Raw genomic sequence first — 10,913 nt, forward strand, 5'->3', positions numbered from 1 at the left:
CATAAACCATTCGAGAAAAAGTTCATTTCATGCGTTGGTGGGACAAATGACACGCCGGATGATGTGTTAAAAAACACCCAATGTCAACCCCACAGGTCATTCCATACATATCACCATAGTTTTTTTTTTGTATATTTAATATATGTTATATATTTTTATCGTATTACCATCTTTATTAGAAACAATAATAGATTAAACTCATCACATGATCTTAGTGATAAAAGAAAATATTAATTTTCTTAAAAGTTTTGGGTTCGAATAACGGCGTCGTAGAATATATATTTTCAATGGATTAAAAAAAATTATGAACAACTACTTTAGAGTATTTAAAAAACCAATGTTCAGTTAGGTAAAATTTAGAGTAGGGGACTTTGAACAGTTTTCTTTGCTAGCTTGGTCTGTGGGTAGGGGTGCTCAAAATTCGGTTTTAACCGAATTAACCGACCGAATCGAATTAATTCGGTTAATTCGGTCGGCCACCGAATTAATTTGGTCGGGGAACGGTTAAGATTTTTTTGGATATTTGGTTAACGGTTAATTCGGTTCGAAATCGATTAATTAACCGAATTAACCGAATTAAACTTAATATATATGTGTGTATAGCCCGTCAGCAACCCAATACCCCCCAATCCATTTAAGAGTTAAACCCACTCAAATGGCCTAATTAATTTTAATTAATTAAAATAACCTAAAAACTAAATGTAAACATTACATTTGGCTATCAATCACACCTCACCACTTACCAGTGACCCCCCGAGCTTTCATCAAACATTCATTCCCTCTCTCTATCTATCTCTCTCTAATCTCTGCTCTCTCGATTCAGGTTAGCTTCCTAGCTTAAAAATTCTAGTTTTTCTCTTTGATTAGTTTACTTACCCCTAAAAATTTTAATTACTTGCTTGATTTAGGGTTTATGATTTGATATCGTTTCTGTTCTGTGTTTGAGATTTTTGCTCTTTTTTTTCATTTGTTTAATGTTTATGGAATTTACATATTTTTTCCTATCTATTAGTTGTACCTGCAAAACGATACAAAATTTAAAAGCTTGAGAGGCTTTGTTGCCAAACGTTTTTTAATGTTCAAATCAGTGAGAGATTTTCTAGGAATGAAGAACAAAATCCTGTACCTTGTCTTAAAGTGTTTTTGTTGGGTTAGATCTTTACCCATAAATTGATTTTGACTTTATTATTAACGTTTCCAGTGTTCGCGTATGTAAGGCGCCACCTATTTTCGACATTTCTTGTTTGCACTAAATTAGGTTACCCGTTTGGGATTTAAACCACTCGACATCATCTATGTTGATCTCACTATGTACTGCCTTAATTGCATTGCTACCGGCTTTTAAGCTATTGAAGACTGCTTTATGCTTGCTTGCTAGTTCAATATCCGCCAACTGAGAGAAGAATTAGTATTTTAAATTCATATATAAATTTTGCAATAGTTACACCAGAACCCAAAAGTAAGGACGTAAGGTAATTTGGCAATATAAAATTTTGAAATAAGGAAACCATAAACTATTCTGGGAGTTGAGAAAAATAGTTGAATTAACTCAACAGAGAAAATTTGACTTTGGAACAAAGTAATAAAAAAATATATAGAGTAGCCTACTCTATCTATCTCACCACTTACCAGTTACCCCCAAGCTTTCATCAAACCTTTTACATTCACTCAATAGGAATCTTAATGTGATTATTTTTTACTTTTCTTTAATTCTCATCTTTTGCTGTAGATATCCAATATGGCAGCATCTGCTGAGGGAAGTGTTTCACCCCCTTTATCAAATTCAACGAATGAAGCTTCAAGTCAAATCATCAACAACACAAGAGGGACTGCAAGTAAACGTAAAGCTATTCCTTTAAGGTCAGCAGTATGGACTCACTTTACTAAGTTTTTTTAATAGTGAGTGTGAAACTAAGGGTAGATGCAATCATTGTGAGAAAGAATTTTGTTGTGATGGGAAAAAAAATGGAACTGGGTCATTAATATATCACATGAAACAGTGTAAGAAAAATCCTAACAACATTGACACTAATCAAAGCAATTTAGTGTTACCTAGTAAGGATATTCTAGGAGAAGTAGGACATCTCACAACTTGGAAATTTGATCAAGAAACAACTAGAAAGGTTTTAGCCCAAATGATTGTGACTGATGAATTGCCTTTCAAGTTTGTTGAGAGTGAAGGATTTAGAAAATTTATGTCTGTAGCATGCCCCAAGTTTCATATTCCTTCAAGATTGACTATAACTAGAGATATTTATCAGTTGTACTTCGATGAAAGGACTAAGTTGAAACAATATTTAAGAAGTTCATGTTCTAGAGTTTGTTTAACTACTGATACATGGACCTCTATGCAAAGAGTTAATTATATGTGTCTCACTGTGCACTTTATTGATAACGATTGGAAATTGAATAAGAAAATCATAAGTTTTTATCCAATTTCTAGTCATAAGGGAGATGCAATTGGGATGATGATTGAAAAATGCCTATTAGATTGGGGGATTGATAAGTTGTTCACTGTCACTGTTGATAATGCAACCTCAAATGATGTTGCTATTGGTTATTTAAGAAAGAGATTTAGTCCTCGAGGGGGTTGCATTGCAAATGGTAAATATCTTCATATAAGATATATTGCACATATTGTGAATTTGATTGTTGTTGAAGGTTTAAACGAAATGAACAAATCTGTTGCACGTGTTAGGGGGGCTGTGAAATATGTGAGGCAATCTCCAGCTAGATTGAAAAAGTTCATGGAGTGTGTTGAGATGGAAAATATTGAGAGCAAAAAAATGTTATGTCTTGATGTTTGTACTAGGTGGAACTCTACCTATTTAATGTTAGACATTGCTGAAAAATTTGAGAGAGCTTTTGAGAGATTTGAGGAGCAAGATACAAATTTTAGGACTGAACTTGAGTTAGGAGAGGGTTGTCCAACTGTAAATGATTGGACTTGTGTTAGAAACTTGAGGGATTTCTTGGAACATTTTTATGAAGTCACTTTGCGAGTTTCAGGTACTTCATATGTCACATCTAACAATTTTTTTGATGAACTTACTGAAATTTGCATACTTTTAAGGGATGCTCAACTAAGTGCTGATGTTGAATTTAGTGTTATGGCCATGAGGATGAAAGATAAATTTGAGAAATATTGGGGTGATATTGAGAAGATGAATATGCTTGTTTTTGTTGGTTGTGTGTTAGATCCTAGGCAGAAATTAAGTTATCTTGAATTTGCACTTAGTGAGATGTATGATTCAGAAATTTTTTTTGAAGTGATGCAAAAGCTAAAAGAGACTTTGAATGAATTGTATGATGAGTATAAGCCTCGAGTCTCTAGTGATGGCAGCCATTTAAATGTGAGAATTTCTATAAGTGAACCACAACAAAAAGTGAAAAGACGCATGAAAGATTTGTATAAAAAGCGTGTGATTGAAAGTGGTGGTGAGGATCAAACATCTGAATTAGATAAATATCTAGGGGAGGCTGTTGAGAATTATGATGATGAATTTGATATCTTGTCATGGTGGAAAGTCAATATCCCTAGATTTCCAGTTCTGTCAAATATGGCCAAAGATGTATTAGCTATACCGCTTTCTACCGTCGCTTCAGAGTCTGCATTTAGTACCGGTGGACGTGTGCTTGATCAATTTAGGAGTTCTTTAACTCCTAAAATGGTACAAGCTCTTGTGTGTACTCAATATTATATTAAAAAGTCATCAACCGAAGAGGAGATCAAGAAGTTTGAAGAACAAATTCAAGAGCTTGACAAGATTGATAATGGTATGTTGATTTTTTATTTATTAATTTTAATTTAATAAGTTAATTTATTTTGAGGAGAATTGACACAACATTAATTGATTTAATCATTTTAACTTTTAGATTTATCTTGGAATGCATTACAACATACTCTCAATTCATAAGCTCATAGGATTCTGCACTGGTAGCATTGTGAGTATGAGTTGAAGGGTATGCATTAATTGTAAATTGCATTATTGCAATGTACTTTGGAGGTTATATATATGGTTTTTATACTGTATTTTTAGTTTTAAAATAATATATTTTTCTTGTAGAGATATGCAATTGAAAACTTTTTGGGAGGATTCAATTGGTGCAAATGGAGTATTTTGAATACTGTTTTTTTTGTGGTAATTTTGTCCCTTACATTCCTTTTAAATTCATTAGCTTGAAGTGATGATGTTTACTGAATAAGATTGTATTACATTAGATTGAGTTAGCTTAGCACTTATAATTTTAACATTGGTTGATACTTAATAGATATATTGATATTTATACATTTGATTGTTTATATTGTTTTTGATGGTTCGAACTGAATTTGTATCTCTTTATTTCTATGTTGTGCACTGTGCAGGTAATATGTTCTGCACTTGATAGAGAACATCTTGGTTGGAATGGTAACAGAAGCCAACAACTTAGTTCTGATTTATTTTGTAGAACTGCAATATTGTAAATTGTTAGTGTAAACTGTTTGTATTAGACTGAATTATGCTTCCAGTTCTGCACTTAGTTCTGATTTATTTTGTAGAACTGCAATATTGTTGTTGTTTTTTTAACTAAATTGATAGATACAAATATCTTATTTTAATATAATTTGAATCAAATTAATTAGATATTGTAAATTGTTTTTAATTAAAAAATATTAAATTCTAAATTCTAAAAAATTTCGGTTAATTCGAAAATTAACCGAATTAACCGAAATTTATTCGGTTCGGTTAATACTTTAATAAAAAAGTTCGGTTCGGTTAACGGTTAAAGAAAAAAAAAATTCAGTTAATTCGATTAATGGTAGTTCGGTCGGTTCGGCCACCGAATTAACCGAATGAACAATCCTATCTGTGAGGGCATCACAAAGGGATTATGAATAGCATGGCACCTTTTTCTTTCTTTTGATTGATGAAGGGAAATCTTATGTGCGGCAGTCTTAAAATAGGGTTAAGAAAATGTGTTACCGGTTTTGTTATTATTTTTTTTAATATTTTCGGTTAAAAAATATCTAAATCATTATTATTTATATCAGTTTTGTTATTATTTGGCGCTTTACCAGTTTTGTTAACATATCCGGTAAAACGCTACCTAAAACATTATTTTTTCTATCATTTTTTTTATTATTAGACACTTTACCAGAAATGTTAAAAACATTAATGTTTTAGGTAGAAATAATAATGTTTTAGGTACTTTTTTACCAGAAATATTAAAAAAAACTTGTAGCGCATTTTCTTAACTATATTTAAGACTGCCGCACAGTAAAATTCTCCGATTGATTGAGAACTCCTAGTGCCATTGCTATATGATGATTGACGGAGTTACATACTCGTACACCTACACGTACATATTTAGAACATAACATGTGAAGGGGGTAACGGGGAGAATGGTTCAACTTCGAATTATCTTTTTATGAAAGTTAATGGCTTCTTTTATATTCAATAATAATAAATTTATTATAAAATTCTAGAACCAAATTATAAAAATATTATTATATTAAACTGCTATATTTTTTATAATATACTCGTACTCTATAAATAATTATTAAAATTTAAGACCTATAGAAAAATAATCTTCCCTTTGACAATTAAAATTATTGAATGAGTTTAAATTTTTAAATTTAAAATATCGAAAAGATTTTAACTTTTGGTTGCCTCCCAATCTTCTTTTTTTCGTTGGTGTTGTCTGAATTTTAGGTTTGGTGTAAAACTAACGTGTGTGGTCGACTCTCTTTATTCCACTCCTTCAAGCAATCTATTTGGAAAATTAATTATTTACTTTTACCGACTCTTATATATATAAAATTATTATTGTACTTATTTAATAATGATGTATTCTAATTTTATAGCTTAATAGGAGAAATGAATATAGAAAAAAAATTAGAGATTTAAAAAGATCAGGTTAATTAGAGAACTAATAATGATTTTATAATACGGTATCGAGAGTTAAAATCGACTTTGATAAAGTTATAACAATTGTTTACGATTTTACTCTAATTTTTTTTTTTGTTTGTTGTTTTAGATTAAATTGAAAAGAAATTAAAAGTTAAAGACTATGCAAAAAATTTATAAAAACACTATAATAAAATGAAACAGTGAGTTTAATGAACCAAGATTCACTTAGTATTGGTTTATAATTATTTTATTTTTCTTTTATTTTACTTTTTTTAATATAATTTAGTACCAAATTCAAAGAAAAAAAAAGTAAAATTGCCCTCATTTATTGATAACTTTTTTTAGAACAGTACTCATTTAACTATGACTTTACCAATAACTATAAAATATCTCTATTTTCCTAATTAATATGGTATCATCTCTAAATCTCTAATTTCTTTTTTATTATTTCCCCCTAATTTTACCTAATTCTATATTTGGAATGAATCAAGATATGATTTATTTCATCAATAATTTGGATAAATTTTAAAAAAAATTTACATCACTTATAAGTTCTTTTTAAAAGATAACTTATCGTGAAACTTTTTATCTTGCAAGGAATTTAAAAATCATCCTACTTATTATTTAGGGTAAAATACACAAATGGTCCCCCAACTATAGGGTGATATTTTATTGAGTCTCCTAACTATTAAAGTTACAAAATGGTTATTTCTATTCATATGTTCCAAACTCATCTTTTTTAGTTAAAAAATTGATGATCGTCTGAGCTGGACGTAACCTACTAAATAAGATATGATAAAATCATATTTAATGATATTTACAAGAACTATTTAAAACGCTGGTTCGATGCATAATGTGTCAAAGATTAACTCCAGGATGTAATATAAACATAGACTTGAAACATATGAATATTCAGGTGACTAGTTTGTAACTTTTGAGGGACTCAATAGAGCAACGTCCCATAATCGAGGACCATTTGTTTACTTTACCATATTTTTAAATATACATATAATTTAAAACACTATAATTAGTATCCTTTTTATTTTGGGTAAAATAGAAAAGGTCCCTGACTATTAAAATCTACAAATAGTCTCTCAACTATAGGGCATTACTTTGTTGAGTCCCTTGACTATTAAAAATTATAAAATAGTCACTTAACTATTCATATATTCAACACATCATTTTGTTAGAAAATGATGATAGTCTGAGCTAGACGTTAACATGTATGCTGAGATATGATAAAATATGATCCCATAATCGTTTGAGTTGTATAGTCATTTTGTAACACCTTAAACCAGTACGACAACGTTAACCGATCAGAATGCCACACAGAACCCCGGAGTGGCTAACTAATTTTTTCTTTTAAAATGACCATTTGTAACCCTCATGCTAAAATAATCAACTATAATTTAAATAAATAGTTTACATTAGGAGCTCCCAAAATAATGTTTAAATCATACAGACCATAGTTTAAAATGAGTTACGACTCAAACAAAATATAAAAATCGGGGTTTACAAATATATATGCCCTATAAGATGAACTCGAGTCGTACTCTGTACTAGCTGGGTCTGGATCATTGCTGCCAAAAATTGAGCTTTCTCCTATCTCATTCACTAAACAAAATGACAAAATGGATTACCAATCCATCTAGGGATTGAATAACATCTAAACAAACTCCTTATAACTTAAAACTTAGCTAGAATCCATAGATTCCCACAAATCTCTCAAGACCCATTTTTGGTTCTATGGATAAAAACTAGTGAAAGGGAGCTCAAAATGAAGCTAGAAGGATGAGGTTTAATAATCTTACCTTGGATGGATCCTACTAGGCTTGAATTTCTTTAAGATTCTTACTTAAAGAAAGATAGAAGAAGAGAGAGAGAGATGAGAAGATAAGAAGAGTGTTTGGTGAGTTGTGTACGGGGGTTGTTCAGGTGAAAACATAATATAAAGAGGGATTTTTAGCTTACAAAATAGCTATGGGTAAACTACACTTTTAGTTCCTTTACTTTTATTATCATGAATTATTCATCTCCCTTCATTAAGTCTCTTGGGCCCTAACTCAAGCCCACTAACAACAACTTGGTCCAACTAAAATAATAATGTCCAATGGCTCAACTTTGGGCTTCAGGTTGATCAAAATGCTAACCCGAGATTCAGGACGTTACAACTTGAAATTATGGATCCTATTTTATCATGTCAAAGTCAGCAGTTTAACGTCTAACTCAGAGGGTTGTCAATTTTTTAAGAAAAAAATGACGATTTTAGAATATATGAATAGTTGGATGACCATTTTAAACTTTTAATAGTCTAGGGACTCAACAATGTATGCCCTATAGTGTGAGGACATTTATGTACTTTACCCTTTGGTTTATACTGAATTAATTTATTATTATTTATTTTTAAAAACACACTTAAAATGAGAAGCTTATTTGAGTTCCAAATCTCTATATATAGACACTTACTTTTATATCGCTTCCTATTTCTCTTTCCCTTACTGAAAAACCCAAACCATAGGAAACCAAAGGTTATTGTCTTCTCTCTCACTCTCACTTTTCGTTTTTGAAATAAAAAAAACATGGTTTCCCGGTAGCTTACTCTGAGCTTCTTCTTCCAAGATTGCTTGTCCATACACTTTCTCTTCTTTCTTTCATTCGCAAATTCATTTCCACTCTCTTCCTGTACATCGGCCTCCCCGATTTCCTCGATCCCGACATTCCCAGGCGTGATTACGCCGCCGAAACCCACGACGGTTCCGCCACCCACCATCTCCTTCTCTTCTTATTATCCTTCACGCATCCCCGTCTCGGCTCTCCTCATCCGGGAACTCCTCCCGGTCGCCAAGTTCTCCGACCTCGTGGACCCGCCGGAAAGCTGCGCGGTCTGTTTGTACGACTTCGAAGGGGAGGATGAGGTCAGGCGGCTGACAAACTGTCGGCATATTTTCCATCGGAGCTGTTTGGACCGTTGGATGGGGTATGATCAGAAAACATGTCCTCTTTGTAGAACATGTTTTGTTCCAGATGATGCAAGAGACGTTTAATGAGAGGCCCGGGGCTGCATCTGGGATCCCTGAAGTCTTTGGTGATTATTCTCAAATTTCTGCTTTGTAGAAGTGTTTTTTGTTTATCATCTTCTAAGGAGGTGGTGTGTACATATACATGAAAAATCCGGGAAAATTTCCGTAATGAAAAAGAAAAAGAAAAATTTGAGCAATCAAATCCAGAGTTCTTTACTTTTGGGATAATTTATGCTTGTTTTCGTTGGTCCTTTTCATGGGTTAGTTCCAGGTTGATGAAAAATGTGGTTGCGAATATGATAAGGGTAGTTAAGCAATTGAATTGGCATTTGGACGTTTGATATTATGAAAACTTGTTGTCAAGTTTTGGTCTGTTGTGAGGTCTCACGCAACTTAACTGATGAATTTTGATTCGATTTAATAGGATTGTTTTTTTTTAAGAAAACAAATTTACATTTATAATGGATCAAATTTTATATTGAGTGAGATTGGATTGGATCCCAGTTTAGGGTGATAATCTCTGACCCAACCCGATTTATAATTTTTCTTCTATAAATTTAGAATAATTGTTATGATATCTCGTTTATATTTATTTTTCAATTAGGTCATATTTTATAAAAAAATATTTATATCAGTCAAATTGAGTTTAATAAAGGAGATATACTTTTTAAATTGGGTCGAAACAAATTCGAGTGGAGATATATTTTTATAAGTCGGGTCAACTAAAACCTAACCCAACTCGAGCGGTTTCTATCCGTAGCTAGGTGTGGATGTAGTACCAATCAAACAAGCAATTCGTCAAATTGAAAGAAGCATATAATCTCAAAAGCATTCCATTGATCAAATTCGTGTGGATTTCATTGTTTCGTAGATTTTCTTCAACAATAATTAATAATTGACATATATCCTATTGGGAGTTTTCTATTTTCTTTACATGCATTTGGGAATGGGCTAAAATCTATAGACAATGAAAGACTAAAAAGATGCATAGAATTTGAATGTGATATTTTATTTTAGCTTATACGAGTTATATTAATGGTTAAAGAAAGTGTTATTTTCTCTTGAAGTATTAAGTTTAAATAATTATGTCTGTAGTGTCTGAGCGTTGTTAATAATTAAAAAAAGATTATTGACATATATTACTTTATAACCATCACATAATATTAAAAAAACTAAATACCGTATATTATAGTCAGTTCAATGGTTAACACAACAAGTGATCGAAAGGTAAAAAAAGAATGTTATTTTTTCTAGAGAACATATATTCGAACAATTATGTCTGTAATGTATATGTATTGTCAAGAGATTATTATTTTTAAATATATAATATCTTATAATCACCCCAAACTATTAAAATAATAATGAGTTAAATAATTGGATTGCATTCAAGTAGATAGTAGATTGTGTATGATATTGTGTGTGTGTGTTTTTTTTTACCTGAAAGAAAAGAATAACCTACCTTTAAAGTTAATGTCATCTTTACCTAACGTTAATTAAAGTAGCTGAGAGGTTGCTTTATTCTTTTGGTCAGTCAATTTTTTTTAAATGTTCTAGTTTTAAAAGTTTTTCGTTTTTGATTTTTTTAAAAATTAAACTATTTGATGAAAAATAATTTTTTTAATTTTTAATATTTCTTTTAACAATTTTCATATTTTCTAATTTATATAGTTTTTTTATAGTTTTTAATAAGTTAAATACATTTTTACGATTTTTATAGTTTTTAAATATTTTAATTATTTGGAAATATATTTTTGAATTTTTTATTGAATTTGCAAAAAAAGACGTAATAATTAATGTCAGCATTGACAGAAACATAAAATAATTTATGTCACTTAATAAATTTGTATTTTTGTCAACTAATTCAATTTGACAAACAAAATAGAAATTCAAAGACTACAGAGATGAAAAACATGTAAGAGCTAAAATGAATTTGTTTAAAAGCCCAAGGACAAAATTTTAGTAGACTTATTCTTTTTAAAGGTAAAACTTCCATCCATTTGTC

The 10,913-nt window shown here is 30.7% G+C and overlaps 1 pseudogene; it reads left to right on the plus strand.

Annotated features, from left to right (window-relative positions):
- Positions 1–8,463: 8,463 nt before the first annotated feature.
- LOC120214283 lies at positions 8,464–9,198 on the plus strand (annotated as a pseudogene).
- Positions 9,199–10,913: the final 1,715 nt, after the last annotated feature.

Source organism: Hibiscus syriacus, unplaced genomic scaffold (genome assembly GCF_006381635.1).
Source record: "Hibiscus syriacus cultivar Baekdansim isolate YM2019G1 unplaced genomic scaffold, ASM638163v2 tig00110057_pilon, whole genome shotgun sequence".
Taxonomy (NCBI): Eukaryota; Viridiplantae; Streptophyta; class Magnoliopsida; order Malvales; family Malvaceae; genus Hibiscus; species Hibiscus syriacus.